The sequence below is a fragment of the Paramormyrops kingsleyae genome, chromosome 2, assembly GCF_048594095.1.
Source record: "Paramormyrops kingsleyae isolate MSU_618 chromosome 2, PKINGS_0.4, whole genome shotgun sequence".
NCBI classification, from domain to species: domain Eukaryota; kingdom Metazoa; phylum Chordata; class Actinopteri; order Osteoglossiformes; family Mormyridae; genus Paramormyrops; species Paramormyrops kingsleyae.
In genome coordinates this window covers 34,006,948-34,019,709 of record NC_132798.1, presented here as the reverse complement: position 1 = coordinate 34,019,709, position 12,762 = coordinate 34,006,948, and positions in this window count along the sequence as shown.

Sequence of the window (12,762 nt, the reverse complement as noted above, 5' to 3'; positions counted from 1 at the left end):
TTATTAATACTGTCATTGTCACACTGCTCTTTCTGCAAGCACTTTTACTGAGGAGGAAGAGCTCGCTTCCTGAGTCTTGCTAACATGGCCAATCTCGAATTAACAAGCACCCCGGCAGCGGCCTCCTAGAGCGACGTGGACCGTCGGAGCGTGATGTGATGTGATACGGCATGAATGTAAAGAAAGCACAGGCGGGATTGGAGACCTGCACTGCAGCAGAAACCGAAACCACACCATGTGACTTAATAAAAAATATAACCCAGGAGCATGCTTACATGCTGTTCACTAGATGCAGAAACTGCCAGTCAGATGGCTGATTATATTCTTTTTGTACATGAGATGGCAAGGTACATGTGTGAGAGTTGTTAAATATGGGGGGGTGTTTAAAAAAATCTTTCGATCCTTCTGAGTGGATTAAAGGATTTTATTTTCTTTAAGCATACCCTATGTATTTCTGTGACTGAAACCAAACTGCAATGTTTTAGGTCTTCCCAAAGCTGTACAACAGCAACACACTGTAATCAGTGCAAGCTCCTTACCTCACAGCTGTAGATCCAATCGTTGAGTTTATTTTTAGGCCAATAAGTCGCTCATGGGACTTTAAGAGAGATCCAGTATGGCAATCAAGCAAAACACAGAGTAACTATCAACCATAGGTAGTGAATAGATCATAATTCAGAGGCAAGAGACAAGGCTTTGCACGCTGGGTATAGTGATAAGGCTATATGTACCATAGGAAGTAACCAAAGTTTGTGTTTTTGTTAATTTTATAATAGAAAAGGCTAAATGATAAAAGTAGAAGACACAGCATTCGGAAAATACACATAAAACAAATTACAAACAGCCACTTATTCAATTACAGGGAAAAAACATGAGAAAATGACCTAAATATATCTGGTAAGGACTTATGATGCCATGAAGGGATCAGAATGCAGTAACCATCAATCCCATTAAAATACAAATATGAGAATATATAGGTGACCCATTTTATTAAGAGTCGCAGTAAGCAGTAGCTCTTTAAGTCCCACCTCAGGGGGCATCAATTAGACATGGATTTGGGTTTCCGTTGGGTTTATGCAGTGACACATGTGCGCTCTCCATTTACAAATACACATTAGGCGAATGGGCCCAGAGCATTGCTTGTTTGGTATTTATGCACACTTTGCCGAAGATTAGAAGTCCTATCAACTTGGAATCAGGTTTCAGGCCACCTGGGCCCCACAATGCACTTTTGCTGGCATGCGTGGGAGTACTTGTGTTACGGGAAGTTTCTTTTCCCATCCGATAACCTGTCTGAGGATAAACAGCTCACTTCCCTCCAAGCTGAATCGTCTCCATGCACTCTCTTAAATGCACACTGCAACTTGAGGCTCATTTTGGGTGTTTTTCATGCTTCCATTTTTTATCTTACAGCTTGGACCCATTGAGACCTTTGTTCACAAATAGCTCTGACTCGACTCAGGTGAGCATCATGCAACAGATCCAAGTGGATCATCTTTTGGCATGATCTAGCTCCCTGACCCAGTAATCACACCCTAGACACCAATGGCTGGATCATCTGTCCATAATTTGGTAACGCTTTATATTAACTGCACCTTCATACAGTAATGCTAACATACTTTAACAGCTGTCGTATACGTTAATAACAAACCTTGTATGATAACACACATTATAACTGTATAATGATATAATAGTTGTTATTAATGTATATTAAAGCTGCTAAAGCATGTTAGGATTTTAAGGTATAATAACATGCTGCGTGTGAATGTTCTATGAATGCATTATGAAGGTGCACTGAATGTTCTATGAATGCATTATGAAGGTGCACTGAATGTTCTATGTATGCATTATAAATTATAGGTGCAGTTAATGTAAAGCGTTACCACTATGCAATCCTACTTTTATACACTCTTCATAATTTGATTGTCAGATATTTGCAGAGTACCCTAGAAGTGCCGTGTCTCATCCCTGCCACTTCACACTCAACAACTCTCAAGTGCTGGAGGTCCTGGATTAGGCCAAAAGTATGACGTCATCTGCAAATATCTAAGATGTTACCTCCAAATAATCTGCATTAGTTTTTATCTATACACTCTGCACTCTGTTAGATATCCCTGTTCACTAATACCCAACAGTCTGCTCCAACAAACAGCCAATCATGTGGCTGGGTCTCGATGTAAAGTCCAGCTACTCTTCAAGAATGATTTGAATAAGCAAAGCAACATGCAACATCTAAGCCATTTTTTGCATGTTATGACTCTTTGTGCCAGACATGGCGGTTCCAGCATCTCACAAACAGCCACCCTGCTGGGATTTTCACACACCACAATGTGAAGAGATTACAGCAAAATGGTGAGATAAACTAATAAGATCCAGTCTGTGGCAGTTCTGCTCACACATTCGGCTAATCAGTGTAATTTTTATCCACTGTCCTGTGTGACATCTTTATGTCATAAATTAACAAGTGAACAAACAAATGAATAGCTCTTCCTTGGCTGCTCCATGGCTCTGTTGTTGCATTTGTGCAAAAAAAGAATAGGAAATGAGAATAAGCAGCTAAATCAGCTTAGAGCACACAGAAGGAAGGAGGTGTGTGCATTCGGTGGCTCGGCCATCTCCACACCACATCTGCTGATGGTAGAGGATGATCACTTCCACCAGCTGTCCAAAAATATGGCTGCCTTACCTTATCCCCCACTCAACCCCCGCAAAGTTCTCACTGCAGGAAATTAAAATTCTGCCTTTTTTTCTTTTTTTTTAATTGTACATACTAATTAAACTGGCTGGTGATGCACTACTTTCTGCCCTTCTATTAAGTTCCATGTCAGGTAGCGGAAGAAACACAGCGAGCAGCCACTAGGGAGTGTAGCTGGGGGCGTGTGACGGTGGAGTGCATGGGGGGGGGGGGGGGGGTAGCTTCCATCTGCAAAATGGGAGGGGATGCACACTGCTGCCTGCTTGCTTTTCCCCAGTCCGCCCCTTATGTGGGCTGTGGGATTCACAGCAGGCCTGTCCAGTGGTGCTTTTCACCAGGGGCAAGGAACTTTCTGGAAGCCTGATGGGGAAGTGGGGAGGGGGTGTCCTGAATAAGATATTTTAAGTTTTGAAGTAATAATTTCCACATTGTCCTCAGCTAAGCCTCAGGTTAAGTGAAGATTTGACTTCCCTGCAGCTGGTCCAAATTCTGCTCTGGTTGTGAAAAAAATGCCTGTATGAAAGGCCAGAGTGTGTTGCAGAGTCGCTGTTTTCAAACCTCGTCCCACCAAACGGCATCTTTTTCACAGCAGGCTTTACAAATAGGAGGGATAAACAAATTAATTTTACGGTGGCATCATTTTTACCTTTTATTTTCATGTATCGACTTCCCTAAGACATGTGCTTCTACTGAACCTTTCCCATATACATCTCAGGCCAATTCCTAATTTTTTTTCAGACAAACATCTCCTCTGAGAATGCAACAGGAATACTCCGGGGGTAATTCACTCATAATGACAGCTCCGATCCACATTGCAAATGTGTGAAGGAAACAGTCCATCTGGCTCTGCTGTCAAAGCAATGTGTGGTTTTCAGTCCAGCACTTATTACAGCAGTTCCATGGCTTGCTTTCATGTAATTGAATATGTTAACGAACATCTAGAACTGAATTAAGACCTCTCTGTTCCATCCCGCTTATCATAGGTAATTAATCTCATAATTAAGGCGGCACAATAACTGAATCCTTTGAGTATAATGCTCGGAACAGCCCTCCTGATTGTGGTTTTTGCTCAAATTACCAATTAATGGATCCAATTAAACATTTTTTTTCCACAAATAAAACCATTTTCTTTTCAATGCATCAGACTCCCATGGATTTAAAAGAACCTTTACGCACCTTTAATGTTGCATAAAGGAAATAACCATAAAAATGTAATAATTGCTTGACAGTGGCAAACAACATAAAGAGACCCAGGCAGTCCACCCTGCAGTTGTTCCAATGGGCATGTGTTGTTAGCCCTAAACTAGACCCTGGTTGAATTAAATTAATACCACAAACTTTTACCCAAAGTGACATACATATTTTGAGAAATCGGGGTCTGATTTTCCCTGGAGAAACTGGGAGGGGGGTTAATGGTCTTGCTCATAAGTCTAACGGTATAAATGCTTTAGTAATCCTGGGATTTGAACTAGTTCCATGTTGATCACAGACACAGCTATCTAGCCCACAGTGCCACACAGCACCGCCCTAAGAAATGGTATACAACTGAAACCCCAGACTCCCACATGACAGGCAAGTGTTCTCACCTATATATTAGCATGGAGATTATTAGAAAAAATAGTCCATAAACATACTGGCAGAAACCAATGCAGCATACAGTATAAAAGCCATATAATATAAACCTGTAGGTCAATGGTTCAACACTGCAGGGTGAAAAGCCGGGTGAGCTATCCCCCCCGTCCCTCCCCCACTACGGTCACCCAATGAGGCCAGTGGGGAGGATTTAAGTAGGGATGGGACATTTTTTTAAGTTCCGATCTGATTACGATATAGTGATACTGATACAAATTCCGGTACAAGTGCTCTTTTTACTTTAATATTTAAAAATAATAAATAATTATACTTTATATATTATTAATATTGTTTAAACTAGCAAATACAAATGAAAAAAGGCATCCCAAAAATATATCAAAGCCTTAATTAGGCTACTAGAAGCATATTTATGTTCAACTCGTTTGTACACCTTGCTTAAAGCGTTTTTGAGGCATTTGCAGTTCAATCTGATTATCTTCCAAGAGAGTATAAGCAAGTGGTATACAGTATAGCGGTCAGCGTGAATGCTGCAAAAAACACATCTAAAATGGGAAAGATATATTGTACTAATCAATATAACTAGAAATATCTTTTTACAGACTGCCGAAAAGTAAGTAAGTATCGGATGTGGATCGGTCACATGGCCGATACTCGATCCCATGTAATATGTACGGATTGGCGCCGATACCGATCCGAATATCAGATCGGTACATCTCTAGCTTTAAGGTCTTCCTGAATTGTGAATGGTAGAAAAGAAGACATGCTCCTCACCCATACAGGTGCCCAGGAACCATCTATGACCTGCATGTTTTAATTAGCACCCGACCGGCATCTCCAACACCTGACGAGGTGCTAATTAGTGGGCGAGGGCATGGCCCCCATCAATTGGGTGGAAGCAGAACATCATACAAACTCCGCAGACACAGCTGGAAGCAGGAATCACACCCACACGCCTGGGGGTGTGAGGCACCAGCTTCACCCACTGGGAACCTGAATGGAATGTTTATTATTAAATTTTGCTCTCTTCATCCCAGAAAGGTATTTGCTGAAATAAGCAATCTCCCTTATATACATAAGTAGTATGAGGTACCATTTCCTCACATTTACCTTATAATATAAGTGAAAACATCCCATGCTACCCCCAAGGCCGCCTTTAACTAATTCCTTTAAATATACCAAACACAGTTTAAACTGGTGTCACAAATCAATTTAATCTCCACTTTAGTCCTGCAGATCAATTTCATTTTCATCTTTGGGTGGTTTTCTCAGCTCACAGAAGGAAAGTGTCTGATTGCAATTGGCTCTCAGGAGCTCGTTCCGCTGTGTCATTCGCTATAACATGCTGACCACTGCTGGATCATCAGCATTCAATAGAAACGCTGTGTTTAATTAAAAATGCTTAGGAACAAACTGAATGTGTCACTAAACACTATAAAAACGACAGTTTACAAAACCAATGTGTATAGCATGGGGTGTTTCCTTACATACACTCATCTAAAGGATTATTAGGAACACCTGTTTAATTTCTCATTAATGCAATTATCTAATCAACCAATCACATGGCAGTTGCTTCGATGCATTTAGGGGTGTGGTGCTGGTCAAGACAATCTCCTGAACTCCAAACTGAATGTCAGAATGGGAAAGAAAGGTGATTTAAGCAATTTTGAGCGTGGCATGGTTGTTGGTGCCAGACGGGCCGGTCTGAGTATTTCACAATCTGCTCAGTTACTGGGATTTTCACGCACAACCATTTCTAGGGTTTACAAAGAATGGTGTGCAAAGGGAAAAACATCCAGTATGCGGCAGTCCTGTGGGCAAAAATGCCTTGTTGATGCTAGAGGTCAGAGGAGAATGGCCCGACTGATTCAAGCTGATAGAAGAGCAACTTTGACTGAAATAACCACTCGTTACAACCGAGGTATGCAGCAAAGCATTTGTGAAGCCACAACACGCACAACCTTGAGGCGGATGGGCTACAACAGCAGAAGACCCCACCGGGTACCACTCATCTCCACTACAAATAGGAAAAAGAGGCTACAATTTGCACGAGCTCACCAAAATTGGACAGTTGAAGACTGGAAAAATGTTGCCTGGTCTGATGAGTCTCGATTTCTGTTGAGACATTCAAATGGTAGAGTCAGAATTTGGCGTAAACAGAATGAGAACATGGATCCATCATGCCTTGTTACCACTGTGCAGGCTGGTGGTGGTGGTGTAATGGTGTGGGGGATGTTTTCTTGGCACACTTTAGGCCCCTTAGTGCCTCGTTTAAAAGCCACGGCCTACCTGAGCATTGTTTCTGACCATGTCCATCCCTTTATGACCACCATGTACCCATCCTCTGATGGCTACTTCCAGCAGGATAATGCATCATGTCACAAAGCTCGAATCATTTCAAATTGATTTCTTGAACATGACAATGAGTTCACTGTACTAAAATGGCCCCCACAGTCACCAGATCTCAACCCAATAGAGCATCTTTGGGATGTGGTGGAACGGGAGCTTCGTGCCCTGGATGTGCATCCCACAAATCTCCATCAACTGCAAGATGCCATCCTATCACTATGGGCCAACATTTCTAAAGAATGCTTTCAGCACCTTGTTGAATCAATGTCACGTAGAATTAAGGCAGTTCTGAAGGCAAAAGGGGGTCAAACACCGTATTAGTATGGTGTTCCTAATAATCCTTTAGGTGAGTGTATATTTTAACGACCTTCAAGGTCATACATCCATTTACCCCATCATCAACCAAGAGTTTATCCAATACCGGGTCCTAGAGTTCGTGCATTATATCAGAGGAAAAGGTGATTCTTGCCAGACAGGATGCTGAAATGTAGCATCTCTGTTGCCTCACACCTCTGGGATTAGGGTTTGAGTCTCTGCCTTGGCTCCATGTGTGTTGTTTGCATGTTCTCCCTGTCTTCTGGTGGAGATTTCTCTGGGTACTCCAGTTTCCCCCCACAGTCCAAAATCATGCTAAGGTGAATTGGAGATACCAGATTGCCCATAGGTATGCATGTGTAAGTGTGAGTGTGAGTGTGCACTGGGATGGGTTGGTGCCCCATCCTGGGCTGTTCCCTGCCTTGTGAACTGAGATGGATTGGTGCCCCATCCTGGGCTGTTCCCTGCTTTGTACCCGTAGCCTCCAGATTAGGCTCTGGACCCCTCATGACACTGAATAGGACAAGCAGTTATAGAAAATGGATGGATGTCCAGCACATGATCATGATTCATGTCTCTTGGCTTCATCGAACACTGACATGGCAGTTTTTACATGCTTCTTTAACCAGCTCACTGGACTCTGAACTATGTCGAAACAGGCGTGTATCTAACCAACACTTTGTTTTGATATAATGCAGACTGCCCCCCCCACCCTACTCTCCCCCACCCCTTTCCCTTATCCTGGAACAACACCTGTACAGCTTTGTTGTGAGTCTACTGGGTATATGAAGAGCTGGGATTTGTGTGGAATGCTGAAGGAACCAAAAGTAAAACCTTCTGGGATACCAGCCTTGAATCATTTGGTTTGTGGTTGCATAAAATGGTTAAGGCATGTAAATTTAATGACTTCAGATAAAAGCCTGCTGTCAACCTGGCCACCAGAGGGGGCCAAAGAACAATTTCAGGTTCTCTCACTTGAGCTCACCTGCTTCCTAGCTAATTGCCAAATTAGTAAAGAGTGCCTACAGCTGTGCCTTGCACCAGTGTCTGCATTTGTTTCTCACTTTTGTTGTGGGGAGATAAGGTGTCCCAGGACAAATAAGCCAAAGTGCAGTAGCTGAGCCATTACGAAATGCAAATGACGTGCGGATTACTCATCAGTAGTCAAGATATTGAGTTTAGAATCTGTACCTTAAAATATGAGCATTGCAGTTTTTATCTGCAGCTTGGATCATATAGTGTTCACTGTGGCAATTGCAGCTCCGAATCCCTTACTTTTCAGAAGCTGTATGGCTATCGACTGTTACTGTTTGGCTGTTCATTATCTCAATGATACGAGATTAGCAAAGGATTTTATTATTTTTCCTTTGCAAACCTAAAGTCCGTGTTATGTATCACGCGGGACCAATATCGTGTGCCTAGCACTAATTTAGAAACTCTGGGACACAAAAACAGGAGTATTAGAAACCTGCTTAAATTAATCTCAGGGGCTACTGTGTAGCTCACAAATGATTCATTATTTCGAGCAAATCTTTGCGGCCGAATCGATAGATTTCATTCAGCGTGTCCTCTGATTCAGCTGTTTTGATTCAGCCTCAGTTTTCAGTCAATAAAGGAGACGGGTGGGATGAGGTAAAGGGAACTGCTCCCCCATCACAACCACAAACAGCGATGCCGCCTCACTTTCCCACTCACTGGAGTCAATGAATAATTCGGTCTCACTGCCTCTCTAAGTCCCTGAGGGAGATTTAATCTGCGGGCTCATGTACATAGCAGATGTGTCAGATGCTCAGTGCACTTTCTGGCCAAGAGAATCTTTCCAAGGAGATTGTCCTCTGAAGTCCTGCTGGATCTCTGAACAGCGGTGCTTATGTGGGCTTCAGAATTAAAGCATTATCACAGTACATGCACTGAAAGCATGATGTAACTTATAGGGTTAATAAATGCTTGAATTCATTAATTGATGCCAAAAAGGCATCAGTGATAAGACTGATATTGTCACAAACCAGACTACAGAGGACAACAGTACCCAGAATACCTTGCTCTCATCTTCCTTTCCCTGGTGATTCAGCTGTTCACTGTTTTTGCATTCACCTTGCTCTTCGCATTAATTGCACTTTTGAATTAATTACTTTCCCTTTGTAGATTTACCTGTTCCATCAGTGCCTTGTGAGCTTGTTTTTCCTGACCTTGCTTTTTCACCTGTCCATTCTGTTCCTTGTCTTTGATCTCTGTTAATGACTTTTTCCTGGATCTCAACCGTGACCATGGCGGAGCCAGCTCTCTGCCATCTTTGGTGTGGAAGAGCTTGACTGGCCTGCACAGAGCCCTGACTTCAACCCCATCAAGCTCCTTTGGGATAAACTAGAACTGAGATTGTGAGCAAGGCCTTCACGCCCAACATCAATGCCTGACCTCACAAATGCTCTGCTGGATGAATGGGCAAAAATTCCCACAGACACATTCCAGAATCGAGTGAAAAGCCTTCCTAGATTAGTGGCAGCTGTTATAGCTGGAAAGTGGGAACCAACTCCACATTGATGCCTATGGATATAAAATCAAATGATATAAAGTTCCTGTAGTTGTAATGGCCAGGTATCCCAATACCCAATACATTTGCCCATATAGTGTATTTAAATTTGTTTTCGGTGTTTCATGTTCACAAAACATTTGAGCTTTTTTTGTAGTAATTTTGCGACTTGTGAATTAGCTTTAAGAAGTTAATTGCAAATATTATTGTGTTTCTGCTTAATGAAGGAAAACATTTGGTAGATCTGAAATAAAACTTTGCAAAATGTTTGACAAAATATTTTTGTAAAAGAGTAATTTGGAATAAAATGTGTGTGCTAATGTTTGAAATCAGGTTTGATGGTCTTACTTTTTTACTCCCTATTTCTTTCACAAGTAAGAAGTAGACTAACATTGCTTCTATATTATACACACAATTAGAGCTGTCGTTTCAGCTGTGCTACCGTATGACAGTATATTAAAAATTCATACTGTACAGGAAATTATAACGGCCATAAAACCGAATAAATAACCGTTATATAACTGGATAAATTGGTGGCACTCTTCTGAAGATTGCAAAACGTATGTTTGCAAGGGAATATCACACAATTGTCAATACAAAAATATATAATGATCCATAAACACACTAACCAGCGGAAGGCTATATCACTGGAGCAGGATCCATGCATGTTTCTGCAACAGTGTTATATCTCCAGAAGCTGCACAGTGTGAAGGCATTGCCTCAACTTCTCCAATATGTCTGTGGCAAACATTTTGTCACAGGTCAATTAATGATGTTAAAGTTAACAATTATAATGTTAATAATGTTAACCACAGTGAATGTTGATGTTGCATTGAAAGGGCAGTACACAGAGCATACTGAAAAGCCGAGGAAATCCCTGTTTAACGATAGGGTTAAGTTAGCTATCAGCTAGCTAGCACTGGCTGCAGCAAGCTGGCTTTTTCCCTGGTTTGTCGAAACATTTATATTAAGTAAAACAGCTTCACCTGTGGAATTATATGTAAATGATATTGTTATGATTATCATGATAATAATTCAAATTCAAAATGAGTCTAAATGCTGCAGTCAGGTCAGCTCAGGTCAGGTCAGGTTGGGAATGCATTGATGCAGTGCATTACTGCACCCACCACATGATGAAACATCTCTGGTCCTGGCTGGCAGATACAGTCCCACCCTCTGGAAATGACCCTCCGGAAATGACCCTCCGACTGCCACAGCCAGGTGCTACATGGGTGTCCCCTTGGCCTGGTCCAGCCGCATGGTTCCTTAGTATTGAGGATCCTGCCAGCCAAATCACCCTCAGAGAAACGCCCCACATGGCTGTAGTGCTGTGACTGATGCTCCCTCACAATGCAGGTAATGTGCCTCATTCGGGACTCCTCTAGCAACCACTCATTCAATACAAAGTCAAATCAGTGGATTCTCCGAAGAGACACACTACCGAAGGAGTCCAGTCTTTGTTTCAGCTCACTGGATAGTGTCCATGTCTTACAGCCATACAGCAAGACAGGGAGCACCAGGACTCTAAAGACTTGGACCTTTGTCCTCTTGCAAAGATATCGGGGGCGCCACATACCCTTTCCAGTGACCTCATGGCCCCCCATTATCTCCCAATCTGCCTGCTGACCCCATAGGAAGAGTTACCGGAGATATGAATGTCACTGCCAAGGTAAGCGAAACTCTCAACGAGGTTGACATTCTCCCCGCAGATAGTGGAGCCACTTTCACCATGGTCACCAGATACGTGGGGACCAGCACAATCCTCATAGCCAGCATTCTCAGTGCCAGTGGTTGCATTGAAGTAATCCTTGACCAGAGGAGTGTCACCTCGTGTGCACCCATCAACTATCAAGTGAAGTTGCGAATTAAATGTTTCTCTGATCACTCACCATGGTCAGAGCATACACTGAGACATCAGACAAGATACCCAGAGAGTGCCTTAGTTTCAGCATCATAATTCGCTCATTGAAAGGAGTGACATTGGAGGACCAAATCTGCAACAGCAACAGCTACTCCCTCAATGTGGCAGCCATCAGAGTGACCAGACTAATAATCGGTGTACCGACCTGAAGAGATCAGGCAACTCCCAAATTTGCTTAATCCGTTGCTCTCATCCATTGGCCCACATTCAGGTGCATTTTGTTAAGTTGTCCAAGAGTTACATATTGAACACTTTGAATCGTCTGTAGCTGCAGTGTATGTGCTGAAATCCACAGGTGAAAACCTACATCCAGCCCTGCAAGCAGGTCCAGGGAACATTTGGGGGTTTTTGGCAGGATTGGCACTCCAGCCATCGGAAAATACCTCACACTGATCCATTCCATTCTAAGTAGTGTGGTGCTGAGGTATCACCCTGCCCCATGGCTTCACTCGGGTTCTCATCCCTGAGGTGGTTTGTCATGTGGTGGATGTGACAGCGCGCTGTATCAGCTCACACTTTTTCCCTCCTCTCTTGTTCTGTTCCTTAGTGGTTTATTGTAGATGTTTTCCTGTGTTGCTGTGTGCTCCTTAGTTATAGTTACCATGTGTTAGTTGTTGTAGTTTCCAGTGTTGCTTCCTACCCTTGGTATTGTTGTTCCTGGTGTTGGTTCCTGCCTTTGTTTAGTTTTGACCCCTCATGGTCCCTTTTTTTCTGTTTTGTCGGAGCCGCTACGTGAATCTCTTCCTCATGCCCCACCATAACAATGCTTGGAAGGAATTCCCTGCCCGATCTGTACCTGAGGGGTGGTCTGTTATTATACTTCTGGGCTAACCACAATTTATCCATAACAAACACCATGTTTGAACATAAGGGTGTTCATAAGTGCACCTGACACCAGACACCCTAGGCCACAGTTCAATGATCGATTTTGTAATTGTATCTTTGGATTTGTGTCCACATGCTTTAGACACTCAGGTGAAGAGAAGAGCTGAGCTGTCAACTGATCACCACCTGGTAGCAAGTTGAATCCAATGATGGTGGAAGATGCCAGGAAGACCTGGAAGACCCTAACTCATAGTGATCTGGTGGAGGCCCCTGTCCAGGAGATCTTCTTGCACCTCTGGCATAACTTCTCGTACCTCCAGCACAACTTCTCTTGCATCCTGAGGTAGTCAGGGGATTTTGAGCTTGAATGAGCAGTGTTATTTGATCTGCAGCATGTACTGGGGCAGTTTGCAGCTGCATTTGAAGCAACCTGTATGATGATCAGCACCTCCAAATCTGAGGCTATGGTTCTCAATCAGAAAACGGTGGATTGCCCTCTCTTGGTGGGGGATGGTTACTGCCACAAGCAAAGGAGTT